General features: G+C 36.6%; 1 protein-coding gene across 3 annotated transcripts in view; it reads left to right on the forward strand.

Moving 5' to 3' along the window:
* Positions 1 to 19,064, forward strand: part of COL8A1 (collagen type VIII alpha 1 chain) — a 155,130-nt gene that overhangs the window by 93,901 nt on the left and 42,165 nt on the right. Inside the window, exon 2 of one of the 3 annotated variants that reach the window (XM_044251205.1) lies at positions 7,388 to 7,508. The exons of the other annotated variants lie outside the window; for them this stretch is intronic. The gene's annotated coding sequence lies outside the window, so the exon portion shown is untranslated. The remainder of the gene's footprint in view (positions 1 to 7,387; positions 7,509 to 19,064) is intronic. 3 annotated transcript variants of the gene reach the window in all.

The raw sequence follows: 19,064 nt of genomic DNA on the forward strand, positions 1-19,064 counted from the left end.
ATTGAAGTGTTAATTTCTCACTTCTACTTTCCTGATTCCAAAATAATAGAATCCAAAGATTTCAGATATACTTTAGCTATTTAGATCTTTTCCGTCCTTTCATCTATCAGATCATTTAGATTTGGCTTCTTTGAACTGTGTGATCATAACGTGGATCTTATAAACAAAGAAAAATCTCCAATCATAATGTACTTAAAAGAAGACCAGTGATCCAGCAAAGTAGACCTTCAGTAATGGCTTAGTACAACCTCAGAAGATTGTTTTTTTCTCTTCCAATTTATCAGGACTCGTTGATAATCATAGTTGATCTTATTTTAGTAGAAATGGAATTCACAATCCTAGTTTTTGTCTTAGGAATACAAGCTTAAGTTTTTGTAGAAATCAGCTGAAGGATGAAGTCATTCCTTCAAAGAAGGAAGACTTGGGGAAGAAAGGGAAATGAGCCCTTATACCCTCCAGTTCTCCAAACATTATTAATGAAATCAAATCAGACACACTACTCTATGAGAAGATAAAAATAGCTTCCAGATGAAAACAGAGAGGGAGGCAAACCTTAAGAACTCTTAATTATGGGAAAGAAACTGAGGGTTGCTGGAGGGGAGGAAGGGGAGAGACTGGGATAACTGGGTGACGGGCATTAAGGAGGGCACTGATGGTATGAGCACTGGGTATGGCACGCAACAGATGAATCACTAAACTCTACTTCTGCAACTAATAATACACTATATGTTAATTAAATCGATTTTAAATTAATAAAAGCAGAAAGAGAAAAAAAATAGCTTCCAGAAACCCCAAATTGCCTCACCCAATTGTCTTTCTAAACCCTGGCATTTTTAAATAATTCAGATGCACAGTTTTAAGAAACTCAGATGCCCAATTTAATAACATTATTAATCAATGAACATTTACCTTGCTCCAGACAACTGCCTGCATTAGTAAAGTAAAACACAGTGTTGAAAAATTTGGAACTAAACCCTGGGATAATGTCAGTAGGATAAGAACAGGCCGTTCCTTCATTTGCCAATTCCTGATTCACTGACCTTCTTCCACATTGTGTGAAAGAATAGGATCTGTCTTCTCATTGCCTTTACTCATTTTTTGCACAGTTATAAGGATTAAATGAAACCATACAGATAACAATTAGTACAACTGGCCCAAAAGACATGTTTAATAAACATGTATTTCCTTTCTCTTCAAGAATCATAAGAATGTGGCCAGCCTGCTTTGTGGAGGAAATTCAAAACTGGTGAGGACAGACTATGTTGAAACACTTATCCAAACTTGCGCCTGAGTGTCTGAATGTTATATAATTTTCTGAAATGGTATGGCATATCTATAAATAGCAATTCAGATTTTTCTTGTAGATTTTATAGAAATGGATCTTATTACTGTAGAATCTGTGATCGTCCCTGACACTGAGGCCCAGCCACTGAGGGCTTGTCATCCCCAGATTGAGTGACAAGAGGAGCATTTTTAACTCCCGTCCACCCAACGGGATACTTATGACATCTCTGCGTTCTAGAGGCTTGTATTCAACCAGCCTCAAAACAGAAACCCTGTTTTCAACACTTTCAGTGCTGAAAGGGGATCTTTTACAAAGACTTGTTCCCTATCCAGTAAATAAATCACATGCCTTGTAGCGGTAAAAATATTGGTAGGAGGTGCGTATCCTTCATTTTAAAGCAAGAAGCCTGTTGAGTGGTGGTAGGGTTTTTAAAGTATCTGATTTGACAGGAGAGCTCTCATCACACTCCTGAAATAATTTTACACTGTTATGATTTTGTTTGCGGTTTTTTCTTTTTTCAAAATTGAAGCAATGTACTTAACTTTAATCAGAACCATCAAAGCTTTAAAAAATGCCCATATAACTTAAAATTTCTGGGCTTTCTTTTTTTTAATGATGTCAAATCCTGTTTCTTTTGCACTGCTAAGCTATGTTGCCAAACTACAAGAAGTATTTCCAAGGCATCCAGCAAATATTTGTGGAAGGCCTACCATGTGCCAGGCCTACTTCTCGTTGCAAGGGATGTAAACATCCCTTGCAGGGAACACACAAGTTCCCTGCTCACAAGGTGGGGTGGAGAGAGAGGAAGCATTGGTGTTGAGGCAGATTATAAATGAGTAAAAATGTATAATTAAGCAAGGACGATAAAACTGCTACTCTGCAACTAAAGAAGATTAGATTAGAGATACAAGAAGATGAGCCATTGACTTCAGGTTGAATGGTGAAGAGAAACCTAAGGAAACAATATTCACAGTGAGATTTAAGTGGCGAAAGGCCCAGCTATGCATGGTTCTGGGGAAAGAGCTTTTCAGACAAGGAAGAGCAAAGGCCTGAAGGTGGGGCCCAGCAAAATGTTTTCTATAAGGAGAAGACCAGTGTGGCTGGAGAATAAGGGACAAGGGGCAGAAGGGGTAAAATCAGGAGGTGGCCAAGTAGGAATCATATTGGTCGTGGAAGCCAGAAAAAAAGTGTAGGTCTGTTCTAAGTGCTATAAGGAGCTATTGGGTGCAAGGGGCTGGGGTGGTTAAGCAGAAGAATAGCATAGTCTGATTGACTTTTCCAACATTCATCCCATCTGCTGTGTGGAGATTGGGGCAAGAATAGATACATTTTATTTTATTTTTTATTTAAATGCAACTAGAATCATTGAAGGATGGTAAGCAAGAAAATTGATGGGATTGCGTTTGCTTTTGTTGTTGAGATTTCTCTAACGTGTAAGGACAAGACAATGGTGGAAAGCGATGTACAGAGGGAACCAGAGTGGAAGAAATTTTAGTAAACTGGGAACTAATGTGAATTTGGATATGGAGCTCAGATGATGCCTCGGATTGTAAGAAAAGAAATAACATGTATTAAGAAACTATTATGCTTATTTTTACAAAAGTAATCTCTTTTAATTATCATTACCACCAGTGGTATAGTTACTTAGCCCCATTTTTCTTATCTGAAACTGAAACTTGGGGAGAGATAAATCAAATTTCCAAATATCCAGTCTAAGTAAATAGCAAATCCGTGATTCAAAGTTTGGTCTACATGACTTAAAGCCCTGGTATTTTTCTACTCTAATATGGTATTCCTAGGTCAGAATCAACAAAATATCTTTGAAATTTTATTCTAAATAATAAAATAATATTTTGTATTATAAAATACATGGTTTCTTTAATGGTACTGATTGACATTTAGCTTGTTTCTATATTTTTGTTCCTATAAACTGTGAAAAACATTTTATATGTTATCTTACTTCATTTCTGATTACTTTCTCATCCAAATTCCTAGATTCTAGTGGTATCAAAGAATAGGATAGTCTTAAAACTCTACTCATGTAATATCAATTTATTTTCTAGAAAACTTGTGCCATTTAAACTGCCACTTAGCCTAAATCAACATTAAATACAATTTTTTATCTTTGCCAGTTTGATAATAAAACTTTTAACTCTATTACTTAATTCACACTTGCTTTACTTTCTAACGAGATTGAACATTTTTTACATGTTTCTTAACCTTTTCATTTTTCTTTTGTGAATTTAATGTTCACTTAATTGTCCATTTTCCTACATGGTATTGCTATTTCTTTCTTGGTGATTTGTAAGAGCTCTTTATATAAGAAGAATACTAAGACTGCCTTTAACTAATCAGCTTTAGCAAATAACATCCCAGAGACTATTTCACTTTAGTTTTTAAATTTTCATTGTAAAAATGCCATACATACAAGAGGCTACGCTCCAGTTACCTATTGCTGCATAACAAGTCATATCAACATGCGGTGGCTTCAAACAAACATTTTATTTTTATCTCATAATTTTATGGATCTCGGCAGGTTGCTTCTTCTGCTCTTATGGCTTACTCGCCTGGCAGATCGGCTGTTCTAGAGAGCCCCAAATGGCTTGACTCATATGTTTAGTGATCTGGTGAGGGTAGAAGGAAGACCGGGTTCTGCCGGCCTGGCCACCTGCAGCACTAGCGCATGGCTGCCCAGCCACATGGCCTCAGGGGGAGTGACACGTGTTCCTTAGAGGCCCAGGACTCCAAAAGACAGCATCTTAGAAACCAGGCAGCATCTTTGTTGCCGGGCTTGTATGAGCCTTATATGAGCCAAGCTCACAGGTCATATAGTCACATCTCCACTGCACCCTCTTGGTCCAAGCAGTCACTAGTTCTCCCAGATTCGATGGGAGGGAACACAGAGAAGGACCAAAGAAATTGTGGCGATGTTTGATACCCTCGAGAGGGTATCATATTGCTTAAAGAAGTAAGCAAACTTCTCTTTACCTTTTAATTTTGTTCATAATTTTTTTTATTTTTTAAATTTCTTTTCAGTGTTCCAGAATTCATTGTTTATGCACCACACCCAGTGCTCCATGCAATACATGCCCTGCATAATACCCACCACCAGGCTCACCCAATTTCCCAACCCCTGCCTCCTCAAAACCCTCAGATTGTTTTTCAGAGTCCAGAGTCTCTCATGGTTCATGTCCCCCTCCATAATGTTTTTATATGCAACTGGTTTTTAAGAATTTATGTCACTCATCTCTTTTTTCTTTGTGATATTTTCCATTGCTTTGTAATTCATTTCTTTAAATTATTTCCAAAGTGTCTGTCTACAAAATCGAGGACATTATCAAATGACATATTTGGAGAAATGACTTTAAGGTCTTTAGATACTTAATTATGTATTGTAGCTGGATTCACTTAATTTAATTCATAATCCTTTTCATCCTTAAATTGCCATCACTGACACATTTGAAAATTCAATTAAATATGCAGGTTGAACCATACATCTAATTATGCGGTTGCTGTGTGGAGGCAAAGAAAAAAAAAGAAGTCTAGCTAAATAGTTCATGCATAGTACTTGGCCACATTTCTGGCTCACGCTTCCGAAATGAACTAAAATACAATGAGCTACTTTTGGCCCATCTAGCCAGTAGTTCTTTTCAGGTCTTACAATCCATGTTTGAATATTGAATAATTTGATTTATTTTTTGAGTGGTGATGGTAGCATACTCTCTTACAGTGTTTTAATTGGCAAAGAAAAAAAAAGTGTTATCCCATAACAGCAACAAAAAAGCAATAATTATTTTAAAGGACATTCTTCTGGCTACTAGAGAGGAAAGAACTCATTTTAAACATGTTGTAAACACTCAATAAATGCTAAGTGATGATACTCATCTCATGTTCTAAAAATGCCATTGGGGTCTTCTTTTATTTTCTCTGCTTCCAGAGTTGCATTTCAAAAACTGGTTTTGTCATCTATCTGGGTGCGGAACCATGAAAACTACAGAGAGATGTAAAAGGAACAAGATGTGTGACACACACCTGAAAGTGATCCTCAGCATTTCTGTCCATCCTGTGTATCTTCCTCCTATTTTATTTTCATCGTATCTAGGAAAAAATGAATTTTGGAAGAAGATACTGGAAAATAATACAGTTAACTACCATGAGAGCAGAGGGCTCTATTTTTTTTCCCAACATTTATGCACTGTGCCTTGTACATAGCAGTGCTCTGTGAATATTTATTGAGGCATAATTTGGGCAAAGGCACAGAAGAATTATCAGTCTGCTCCTCCTGTCCAGTGTGAATCTGAAGAGTTTCTTTTTCATGGAGGCAGCTGTTGGGCCAGTATCTCCTTCACGCCTGTCCCTGTTAACTGCCAGTCACACTACACAGCAACAAACTGGAAGTCAATCCTTGAGTCCACTTACCATCATTGACCTTTATTGCAAGAGATCATTTGAGATCCTGCAGCTTTCTAGAGTCTGTGTTCTCAAGTTACCTGTGGTGAACCCAAACTTGAGTCTGAGCATCCACAAGTTGAGCCAAAGTTCGGAGTGTTGGTGCATCTAGCCATCAGGCCTATGTGCATGAGTCAGAGCCCGGGCCTTGTGTTTTGGGAACACTTAGGTTTTATTGACATTCAGCGGCTAGAACACATTCAAGTATTTCTCCATTTCATGTTAAATACAGAATACAAAAAAATTCTAGATCTATAGTCTCCATTAGCCACAAGTAGATCTTTCCATTTAAGTTTATTAAAATGAAATAAAACCAAAAACTCAGTTCCTCACTCATACTAGCTACCTTTCAAGAACTCAGTAGTCATATGCAACTAGTGGCTAGCACAGAGAATAGTGAGATAAGTAACATTTCCCTTATCACAGAAAGTTTTACTGACTATTACTACTCTAGAATATATCACATATATCACACTGCAGAAATTCTAAATTGGATACCCAATTCTCCACTTACTTCTTTTTTTTTTAATTTCTTTTCAGCGTAGCAGTATTCATTATTTTTGCACCACACCCAGTGCTCCATGCAATACGTGCCCTCCCTAATAGCCACCACCTGGCTCCCCCAACCTCCCACCCCCTGCCCCTTCAAAACCCTCAGGTTGTTTTTCAGAGTCCATAGTCTCTCATGGTTCACCTCCCCTTCCAATTTCCCTCAACTCCCTTCTCCTCTCCATCTCCTCATGTCCTTCATGTATCCAACCAATAATGACTTTCAAACCTTTTTAATTATCTAAATGTCTGAAGTTGTTCCTGTTTAAATCTTTTTTGAGAAACAAATGCAGAGAATATTTCCTAAACAAGTCTCTGTGAAATATATCAAAATAAGTTAGAGAGTATCTATCACACAGTTAAATTTCTGAAAATTGAGTTCATGTCGAGAGAAGTCCATAGGATTTGTAAAAAGTCTAAATTACAGATGACTTATAAAGCACATTTAATTAATTAAATTACAGCAAAAGCTCAAATGAAAACCTGAAAGTGTTGCCAAATTAAAGTTCTATCAGATCTGACTTGATAAATAACAAAGAACAATTTCTAACTCAAATGCTGTTGTATGCAAATTAGATGGAAACCTGTTGCTGGAAAAATTTACTTTTCTTAAATAAGTTTAACTTTTCTCCCTTAGGCATTACTTCCTCATAAATTTGCTTCCTCTGTAGCAAATGCCAAATTCTTTCTAAATTATCTGAAATCTGTATTAATGGGAATTAAATGAATGAGAACTTAACACATAATGGGAATTAAATGAATGAGAACTTAACATTGGTATTTCATGAAAACCAATAAAGGTATACAATAGATTGATCATCTGGACAAAAACCTCTATAAAGTATATGTATTAAAATAAATAAATCTATATTTGTATATGTAGAAACACAAAGAATTATTCTCTCCTAATCATTTTACGAGAATCTCTGTATCTTCTAAATGTACACTTACATTTTGGTAAATAATATTTTTTACCGAAGCATATACTTATACAATCTTATTATATAATTTCTCCTTTGACCCCAAAACAATATACTTTGATAATTACTCAGCTTCTTGTTGTCTTCCAAATGAGTAGAATTATCTTCTTTTTTCCTACCTCAGAAGCTATTCTGGAAAGTTAAGCGGCATCTGGAGAAGAAAAAGAAACCAGCTGTAGGCGTGCCATAAGAAAGCACAAGCAAGGACACAGGTTCTTGATTCCACAGGCTGGCCAAGTCTAAATGTAAGTGTGAGAAGCAATGGTGGGTGGTGCAGTGGCCCGGCCCTGGGTGGTCCACAGGCCAACTGCGGACTGAAGTCACTATCCCTGAGCACAGGGGCCATTGGCAGACCCTGGGGTATCCGGCCTGCCTGCAGTTCCTATGTCCCATCCACATCTTCACTGCCGCAAAAAGCCTGGAGACCATCACTAATGCCAGGTTTTAAAATCCCCCAGGGTAAAATACATGTGCAGAGTGTGATTCTAGCTGATTTTTAAGCCCAAGCATGTTGAATAGAGTCTTAAAATAATTACTTCCATAGGACCTGACTAGGTATCCAAGTGTTCACCAGATGCTAGCAGCTAGATTTTGCAGAGGAAAATTGCTAACTTAAGCTTCTTTTCATGATTCAGCAGAGGGTTTTAAGTAATAAAAGATCTGGAGATTTGTAAAATAAATAATTCCAGTGCAAATGGGAAAATTAAAATAATCTTATCATCTCCCAGTCATGTCTGTATGTGCTTTTCTACCATTATCAAATTTTTCTTAATTGGGCCAAGGTTTTGTTGGCTTTTTTTTACGGGGGGGGTGGGGTCTGGCTGATACTTTATAGTTTTGAGTTATGAGCTGAAATGAAGAAATGATGCCTTTCAGATGACTGAAGTGACATGTATTAAATTTCCCTAATGACAATCTAGGATGTATGAAACAGAGTGAGATATAACAAATGCAGCTTTATTCATATAATATTGAATATATCCACAATTAAAAACCAACAACATGCCAATATTTCTTATTCTTTGATTGATCTCTTATTTGAAACAATTAAAACATCAAGTACACCATTAACTTTTGAACTTTGACTGAAAAAGGAAAAACACCATTCATTTCTGACGAGTAGACATTATTTCATAGTATCCGCAGCCATCCCATGGTTCTTACCATTGCCTGGTCTTAAGTGTGACTTTTGGATACCCAACTCAATATTTCCTGACATTCAATAGCACAATGGCTTTTCATAGTCTATTTCATTTTATTTGGTAATCTGAAGACTAAAGAGTTAAGATTCCTCAGATTTTTACATCTTTGCTCAAGGTGCACTTGAACAAAAAGAAAAGCATAGCATCGGGCCCTACAGCTAATGCCACAGGACCACATCCTGTCTAGAACGAATCCGTTCAGAATTTTTGAAGAAATGCAAATACTTTAATGATTTTCCTAAGGTATCACATTTTTACTACAGGTACCTCTAATTGTTTTGGCTGGATTCCATCAAAGCCAGATGTTAATCAAATGAAATATTTATAATGCAAAACCATTGAGTAAAAAATAGATGTCCGTTTAAGCAAAGCTTAGAGGACTCAAACCAATCGTGTATTTTGGAAAAGCTGATGAAGGAGGTATGACTCTGTTACATTCATAATGTCAGGGTAAGGCTCTGAACTCAATCCAAAGAAATTTTATAATTGTTGCAATCAACTACAGGCTCGGCTTCTGGATTTCTGCTAACAAAATCTTGCTGCCAAGGACATTGATGGGCTCACCCAGTAAAAAATTATAATAATAATGTTGAACTAAATCATAAAAATACAGGAGGTGGTTATTATAGGGTAGAGGAGAGGAATTGCTTGTAAAGTTATGGTGGAAATATCAAAAATACATTTTATTGGACTTTTAAAAAATTAAGCTTTGTTTTTACACTAGGGTACAAAAGCAATAAAATGTAAAGGTTACTCAAAAAACGATTTCATTCAATAGTCAACAGCAGTGATTCAGCAAATGAAAATAAAAATTACATTCATTCAATATAGTCATCAACTCAGGCAGGCCAAAGCTTATATGTGATAACTTTCTAATAAAAATAACCAGCTGAAAGTCATTTTAAAGAAAGAATTTTGACAGAGAAAAGAATAAAGAACTTTTTGAATGGGTTTCTTCTCAGTGAAAACAAACTTGGTTTGTACCTAATTTCGCATAGTATACAGCTCTAGATATTTTGTGTGGTTTTTCAAGTTCCATGAAGAAATTCATTTGAAATGAATTTAGAAAAAAAAATGTAAATATGAAAACCATGATAGACTTACAGTTAGAAAAATGGAAATAACTCATGATAGCTAATCCTCTGTGTGCTCTCCAAAAGTAAAGAATGCTAATTTTAAAATTATTGAATAATCTGGAGTTACCCTTCCGATCATCTTTTTACTTTCTGAAAATATAGATTATGGAATCATATGTCATAGACATTTTGGTAGAGATTTCCATATTTTCTTCAAGTTAAATAACATATTTCTCTAAGTGACAATTATCATGGAAACAAACTGCTTTCACTCATTAAAATACCTAATGGGCCTTACACACAGTAAACACTTAAATAGTATGGATTGAATGGAATTATTCTCACTTTCTGTTCAGAGATAAATGTATCTCTTGCATTGACACCAGAGAGGTATCTCACATGTCAGAATTCATGAGCTACATCCGTAACCAAAAATATCCGTGGAAAAACCTGCTGAATTGATCCATATCTGTTTCATTAATCAAGCTCACTGCAGAAGGGCTTTCTTATGGTTCTACTATATTTTGGAGGTAAATAGAGTAGGGAAACCACAGTTCAATTTAGAAGTTGTCTGAAACATTGAAGAACATAGGGTTTTAGATTATATGACAGCAATAAAGTCCAATCCTTGATGGTTTTAATTCTGATGTCTAAGTATATAAATATCTTATATGTATCATTTTAACTTCAGAACATTATGAAAATTGTCAAGAAGACCCTAACTATTTAAGATGGAATTTACTTCTTACTGACACTCTCTTCCTTATTTCTTTTTTGAAGTAGAAAAGTTTGGAGGTTTTTTGTTTTGTTTTGTTTTTCTAAAGCTGGCTTGGTACAAATGGCTTTAGTTGAAGCAGATGGCTAGAAGTCAGAATCCCCAGATTCTATCCTTGATTCTCCTACCAACGGGGAATGTGGCCTTCGGCAAGTCATGAGAGTAAATCTACAATAACAGGGCTAATAATGCCTTACATATGTATGGTGCTTTCTGATCTAACAGAGCACTTACACACACAGTATCTTATTTAATCTTACACCCAGCCTCCTAAGAGGAGTATTGCAGTTACTAACAACCTCCATTACAGAGAGCAGAAATTTGAGGCCCAGAGACACTAAATCACTGTTCACAGCCACTTCGATATCAAATGTCAGAGCCAAGAACAGGCACACAAGATTCCAAGCTGGTCTCTGTCTCCTCACCTCTACGCCATGCTGCCAGCCTCTGGTGCCTCCAAAGCTGAAGTGATTAGAGCAGCACTGCCCAATATGGTAGCCATGAGCTACATGGCTTGAGCACTTGAAATGTGGCTAGTCCCAGTCCCAGTTGAGATGTATTGTGAGTGTAAAACACACGTGGGATTTCTAAGACTTTGAATGAAAACACAAAGAATGTAAAATATCTCAATACCTCTTATATCGATTGTACATTAAGATGACCATATTTTGGATATCTTGCGTTAAATAAAACATATTTAAATTTATCTCACCTGTTTATTTTAACTTTTTTTTAAAAAAGATTTTATTTATTTATTTGTCAGAGAGAGAGAGCACAGGTAGACAGAGGCAGAGGGAGAAGCAGGCTCCCTGCCAAGCAAGGAGCCCGATGTGGGACTCAATCCAAGGACACTGGGATCATGACCAGAGCCGAAGGCAGTTGCTTAACCAACTGAGCCACCCAGGCATCCCTGTTTTAACTTTCTAATGTGGCTACTAGAAGATGTGAAGTCGTATATGTTTCTCTTTGTTTCTATTGTCTGAAAGTCTCTCATCGTTTCTACTGGATAGAGCTGGACTAGAAGATTCCGATGTTCAGAATTTCACGGTACTGGGCTTGTTTATGCATCTGTCTTGATATGTTTGAGGCAAATTTCCAAAGATTCTGTCACACATAGAGCAATGCAGATTCACAGCTGTAATTTGGTCATCAATTTGGTAATTCTCATATATCTTCCATATGTAGGGGAAATGTCAGGCATCATTAGCTGATGCTTCAAATTACTCATTCATTGAAAAGGGGTCATATTATACTTGCTGAATGCTTGAAAGGCTTAGAGTACGAGAACCATGGAAAGAACTATAAATTATATTTATGACTCTGCAGCACACTATTTTAAAATATGTTCCCATTAAACATTATGAGTGAATGAGACATTAGAGTATTAGGTGATACAGGCAATGTAAAATAGCAATTACATATAAATTTATTATAAAATATGGCATATTTTATTCTCCCTACCAACTCTGTAAGACATTTTATATATAACCCCTGAAGCAGGAACTTATTCCTGTTTTGAAAAATCTAACTGAAAGTCCTCAGGAAAAAAAAATGGATTCTTTTTCAGGAGAAAAAAAAATTTATATAGTAAAAAATAGCCCAATCACTGAAAGCTAACATCTATTTGGCATTTATTATGTGGACTCAGCACTCTGCTGAGAGTTAGACCAAGATTATCTCATTTGGGAATTTGAAAATCCACAGTGGGGAGCAGAAGCTAAGCTCTTAACCATTGCTGTCTGTTACTGCAATGCTATTAGGAATCACAGAGAAACCTATCAAAAAATATTTAAATATTTGGAATTTATTCTCTTTTATCCATTTTAAATCCACAAGCATTTATCCAGCAAATACAGTGGATCAGCTCTAGACATTGAAGAAATATTGAGTCATAAGACCAGAGCCCTGCCCTCAAAGAGTAGAGTTGGTAGGCTTGAGAACAGGTTTTTGAAAAATACATACCACCAAACAAGATTATATGAAGGTGGAGTTACTTTTTACTTTTTAAAGGTTGCAATAAAAATCTTTGTTATTTTCTTGATGTTACAATGTTTTTTTCTATACATTATGACAGAAATCTTTTTAACACTGCTCTCAGTGTGTTGAAATTTGCCTGTTGTTTATACAGCAAAGGTCTCAGGTTGAAAAACAAAAACCCACAAAACCCCAAAACAGTGTGGTATGAATTTCAGAGGTGCAATTCCCTCTCTATTTTATATCCACTTGGAAGAAAGTGGGCTGAAATGATCTTAAATATTTTCTGGAAAAAGGAGAATTAAAACGAACAAACAGAAAGGGACTTAAATCAAAATGGCACTGAAAATCACAAAACAGTGAAAACTAAAGAGTTTTATAACTTTTTATACGATGATAGTAATATGTTACCTTTGAAGGTAGGGATTAAAAGTTGTGTAAATTGGCTAATTATATATTAATTTTTCAAAGAATTTGTCAAATTGCCAATTCTCTAGTGTTCTTGCTTACCTAGAATAAAAGAAAAACAAAATAAGCAACTGTGGGTGGCAGAATTGTAGACATCTCAATGTCCCTAATTAAACATTTCTGTAATAGTTTCAGAATAAATATGCATTGCTTTTATAATAAGTGAGTAGAAAAACTTCTGTAATCAACTCCAAAAGTGCCTATAAATGAGAAAGGCAAAACTTGAGAGGAGTAAAATGCAAATTTTGTTCTTAATCACAAAATTTATAAATAATAATACATTTTATAGGTTCTTCTTTCAGGCATTATTGCCTGAAAATTATTGAAGATAAATCACCCTGTGGACTATTCAAATTCTCTAGACAAGAAAGGTGAAAATTGGGTTAGGTTTTTTAGACTTTCTTAAGAAAGTGGTTTGCCCTCAGCTGTGAATACAAGTGTTAAGATCAAGGTTACAATATGAGCTCTGAAGCTCTGAACTGTTTTCGCAGCAATCAGAAAAGGACAGCACCATGTAAAATGCAACTTGTCCACCTTGAAATAAATTGACCATTCATCATTGCCAAGGGCGTCTGCCTAAAACTGGCCTTGGTTCTTAGCCCCGGAGATGTGTGAAATGTCATGTGAGAATATATCATATAATCACATCTTTGAGCTGGATAGATTCTTAGAGATCCTCAAAGGTGAAATGTAAAGTATTTAGGCATCCCATTTAAAAATTCCTGGAGAAATATTTGGTTTGAAAACTTCTTTTATGCAAACAAAACTAACATTTTACTACCAAAAAAAAACCCCTCAGAAATGAGTTCTTTGGGCCATTTAATCATTAAGTCATAAATCCACAGAAAGGAGCCTTCTCGATTATCTCATCCAATACCAATATTTTGCAGATGAGAAAACTAAGGAGCAGAAAAATTAATTTCTCAGGAAATTCCTTTCCTTGAAAGGCTATCAAAATCCTCCTGATTTTATGCATTTATGAAAAATACATTTATAATAAAATAATATGTATTAAAAACATTCCTCTCACCTCAAAACTATGTACTTACTGTGCATTATGGAGATTGTTGTGGAACAAGTAAATATCAAAACTCTTTTTCCAAGTTCAGTGTCTGTCTAAGAAATGGAAAATAGTAACACTTGATTTTAAGGAAAACAGAATAGTACATGTGTTTCTATTATCATCTATAAAATAGGAATAAGAGTAGAGCATCACAAAGTTGTTTAAGAATTAAACTAATAGGGGCGCCTGGCTGGCTCAGTGGGTTAAGGCTCTGCTTTCAGCTCAGGTCTTGATCTCAGGATCCTGGGATTGAGTCCCACATCGGGCTCTCTGCCCGGCAGGGAGCCTCCTTCCTCCTCTCTCTCTCTCTGCCTGACTCTGCCTACTTGTGATCTCTCTCTGTCAAATAAATAAAATCTTAAAAAAAAAAAAAAGAATTAAACTCATAGTACATGCAAGATGTTTAGTGCAATACTTGCTGCATAGTTAATATTCAGTAAGTGTCAGCTATTAGTAGTAGTAGTGATGTCATTATTATTTATAACATGGTAATTCCTCCACATCCATACACCCTACCCCTCCATCAACCCCAACTCTTGTGATTCACCACACTGTTTCATGGCCCCACGCCCTTGAACATGCTGGTCTCTTTTTTTTAATTTGGTCTCTTTCCCTGCTTCTCCTGGTGAACTCCTACCCACCACCCCAAAGTTCAGCTCTGAAGCTTCCTCCTCTTACATATCTTCCCTAAGATAGGTAAGATACTGTCTTTGCCTGTCTTATTTACTCTCATCCATTTTCCAGGGTACCCTACATATAAGCCTCTCCTAGCAATTGAGAATGTGGCTTTTTTTTACTTGATCCCCTTGATCACTTCCAACGCACACACGCACACGCAAACACACACACACGCACACACAAACACACACAAACACACATTTAGGATTGAAAATGCATCACACTCCATTTTTTATCCCTGTAGAAATGTCAGTTGTAACGAATGAACCAACTCCTATATAAGAAGATACTTTTTTTTTTCCCCTTCGTGAGTAGGAATAAGGCTAGAATGTGTACTTGGTAGCCTTAGTTGTGAGGGGGAAATTGGGTGAGGGTTGGAAAAACCGGGGAATGCAACTTGGCAGCCCTGGGACCTGGCTTTGCCACAAGCTTAACCCTGTGGTCTTCAGTGAGTCATTTAACTTCTCTGGACTCAGTTTCCTTCTTAGCAAAATGAGCGGGCTGTGCAAAATATCCTCTGAGGAACCGCCCAGTGCTAACATATATTTGATGTTGAACAGTGATTCATCTCAGTGGTTCCCTAACTTTAGCAGACGTCAGAATCATCAGGAGGGCTTGTTAAAACACTGATTCCTGGTCAGCAGGTCTGAGATGGGGAACAAGTATTTACATGTTAACAAGTTCCCAGGTGATGCTGAGAGACCCATTTGGAGAATCACTGATGAACCTTATTAACACAGGACAGGGACACTGTCCTGTAGTCACCTGGCTAAGAGCATTCCTGATATGCAAATTCATGATAGGATGGAGGCAGGGAAATGCAGTCTTCTGTGACACACCATAAGGAGGACTGGGAGCCTGTGGGTAGGTCCCAAAAGTAGCCAGAGAAGGCAAATTTTGCTGATCGAAACTGTTCTGTTAAAGACCCACCTTGTGGGGGAAGAGGCAGCCTGAGTTCACAATGCTGTGAGGCACTGAAAATTGACTCCAAGGTTTGACCCATCTGCTAAAACCCACGGCTGCTGAAGTCACAGTGGATTACAGTTGCCATCTAGCGATGGTTTTTAATTACTGCATCTAGAGACGACAATGAAGAGTTTTCTTTGAAACAATGCTTTTTTCCGCCCCCCCCAAAACTGTGTTCAAGATGAGAACCCCTAAAAATAGGCTCTAATGCACTTCAGTATTGTCAACGTTTGTATCTAGGTATAAATGTAAATATGTATCTAGCACTTCCTAGGTACCAGGCGCTGCTCTAATACTTAATATATGTTCAGTTATACATAGCAGCCCAATGAGTTCGATACAATTATTATTCCTGTTTTCCCAGAAAGGAAATAGAACAAGATTTTTAAAAAAAATTTTTAAAATTTAAGAACCTTGCCTGAGGCTGCCCAACCAGTAAAGCAGTACAGCTGGAATTGAACCTAGACCACTCCCAGAGAGAGATTACTCTCTTATATTGGCAATTTAAAACAGTTACCCAAACAATCGTTACCTGTAAATAGTTATGAGGTCCCAGGTCAATGTCTGAAAACACTCATAAAATATATTCTGACACAAGAGTTTTTTCTGATTCTTCCAAATAAAATCAATTCATGTAGATAAAGACGTGCTTCTACCCACACAAAAAGAGCACCAACTTGGAATCAATTTCCAACTTGTTATGCATCCTTAGACAACTCATTTAACCTCTCTGGGCTCCACTTTCTTCATCTATAAAGTAGTGGGGAAATTAAAATGTAATTTACATTTTGGGGGAGTTCTTTAAAACAAGACTGAATTTTAGAGTTAGAGTTATCCAGGGTATGTGATCACAAGAGCAAATACCGAGAGGATGGGCAGTAACTGTATGGGTTTTTCTTAAATGGTCCTACATGTGGGAAAAGAGCCAGGATGGAAGATTTGATCAGGTCTATTGCCCAGAAGTGCAGTAAATAGCAACACTCATGGCATTTGCAGTGAAGTGAAGAGCTCATCCAGTATTGCTTGTCTTCCGGGATGCTGCCCTTGTCCTGTGCACCTGAACTCTGTGCTCCTGCCTGTTTCAGCCTCCCAAGAGTCCTCACCAAAGGACTCCTGCAGAACACTCGTGTCTTTGCTAATGGATTGAAATTCAACCCCACTCACTTCAGACTCTTTTATTGGAGATTTGCTTGGATTTAAAAACCTGGCCCTTGCTAATTCTTTGAGCTTCTTGTGTAAGACTTCTGATACTAAAGTATTTCTTACCTCAATAACCCAAACACTACAGAACAGTTAACAAAACAAAGTCCTAGTGGTTTCTTTGTATTGTGTATTTATAATATGCTAAGATCTGCTGATATAAAGATTCTTGATAGTGAAGGAAAATAAACATGTAGACAGAGCTATAGAAACAAAGGGTAATAATTTAAATAGAGTAAAATATCACTATCTCACTTTAATAGATTTTTATGTCATTCCAAGTATATGCATATGTTTAAATCAACACAGCAAACGCAGAATTAAGCTAGAAAAGGTTTATTTGAGAACTTTATTTAAAAAATGAAGGAAACTGAAGCACAGAAATTTTAGATTATTGATTTATTTATCTGAGAGAGACACACAGTGAGAGGCAACACAAGCAAGAAGAGTGGAAAGGGAGAAGCAGGCTTCCTGCTGAGCAGGGAGCCCAACCCAGAACTTGATCCCAGAACCCTGGGATCATGACGGGAGTGGAAGGCAGACACTTAACGACTGAGCCATCCAGGTGCCCCAAAGCACACAAATTTTAAATAGCTTCAGAAAAATAAGGTCCATATATCCCAATTTTTAGGTCTCTGCTTGCCCCAAAATTATGGTTTCTTTCAACAATAAAATCTTGACACAAGATGACTACCCTCTGACACTTTGAATGAGAAAGAAGTTCCTTGTACAAATATGGTAGAAGAAAAAGATTAATTAGACCTTAAGCATAGTAAAAAGTATTAATTCACTCAACAAACATGTGTTGAGAATCTACTATGTGCCTGGCACTGTTTTAAGTTTAGGGGATTTAGCAGTGAATGAAGTCAGAAATGACATTCTAGCTTCAGAGCTTACATTCTATCTAGTTGAAGAAAAGGCAATAAATAGGAAAACAAATAAATATGTAATACTGTGTCTGGTAATGAAGAAAAAACATTACCAGGGGCATAGAGAGGATCACTTTAAATTGAATGATCCAGGTAGACCTCTCTGCGATGACATTTGATCAGGGGTCTGAAGGAGGCTAGCTTGTGTAGAGATCTGGAAGGGAATTCAGGCAGAGAGAGAAGCAAGTGGAAAGTCCCAGGGTTGGAAGCCAGCGGGGCTTGCTCCAGAATAGCAAGGAGACCACGGGCCAGAGCACAATGACTAACAAGATGGTGTCCGGGAAGAGGGCAGGGCCATAGGATGCATGCCTTGTGGGCTGTGGAGGCAACTCGGAATTCACAGAAATTCAGTAGGGAGGCATGGGACGGTTTTGACAGGGCCTGGTCTACACCATTAAATCATCATTCTCGTTTCTCTGGGCAGATTAGACCGGGGCAAGAGTGGAAACAGAGGCTTCAGTGAAGGGATTATAACAATGATCCAGGCAAAACATGATGATGCCTTAGTAATAGTGGCTCAGGTTGCATTTTTATGAAGAGGTCCTAAAACTGGCTGATGCGCTGGCTGTGTGAGAGAAGGACATCTCAAGCACAATTCCTATGTATCTAAAATAGTCCATTCATAGAAGCAGAAACAGAATGGTGGTTGCCAGGCACTGGGGGGAAGAGGAAATGGAAAGTTGTTATTAATTATGTATAATAAGTGTCAGCTGTTCAAGATGAGTAAGTTCTAGAGATCTGTGATATCATGTTGTGCTTATTGTTAACCATATTGTCTTACATTCCTAAAATTTCTTAAAATTTAAAAAAATTTCTTAAAATTTTATTAAGAAAGTACTAATAAATATAATTAATATAATTAATAAATTTATTTTGTTTATGAATTAATAAATTGATAGAATATAATTAATAAATTAATAAAATAATTTAAAAATTAAAAATTATTAAGAAAGTAAATCCCATGTTACTTGTTCTTACCACAATAAAGAAAAAGGAGGAGGAAGGTGGGGAGAAGGAGGAGGAGGAGGAGGAGGGAAAGAAAGAAAGAGAGGAAGGGGAAAAGAAAAAAAAGTGTTGTTGTTCTCCAAATAACACCAGACTTAAAAACTGCAGTAAGTCTGAGAAATTCTTTTTTTAGGGAAATGAAAGAGTTTTTCAACATTTTCTTTTGTGAGTCATGCAATGTCATTTAATCATAGCTTACCTCAAAACTTAAAATTGGAATATTATTATGCATTTCTCAAAATAAATATAAATTTGAAAAAGGGCTATATAAACTTTCAGAATCTTTGATGGGGAAAAAAAAAAAAAAAAAAAGAATGTCTCCTAAACTTGGAGCCTGAACTAGAGAAGTAGTAATATCATTTTCCAAAGTAGGAAAGCCTGAGGTACAATTAGTTTTCCAAAACTTGTAGCCCTTTAACCCTCTAATTGTATTAGTTAATCTGATTTCAGAGTTTTAAATTCAAG

Source organism: Neovison vison, chromosome 6 (assembly GCF_020171115.1).
Source record: "Neovison vison isolate M4711 chromosome 6, ASM_NN_V1, whole genome shotgun sequence".
Taxonomy (NCBI): domain Eukaryota; kingdom Metazoa; phylum Chordata; class Mammalia; order Carnivora; family Mustelidae; genus Neogale; species Neogale vison.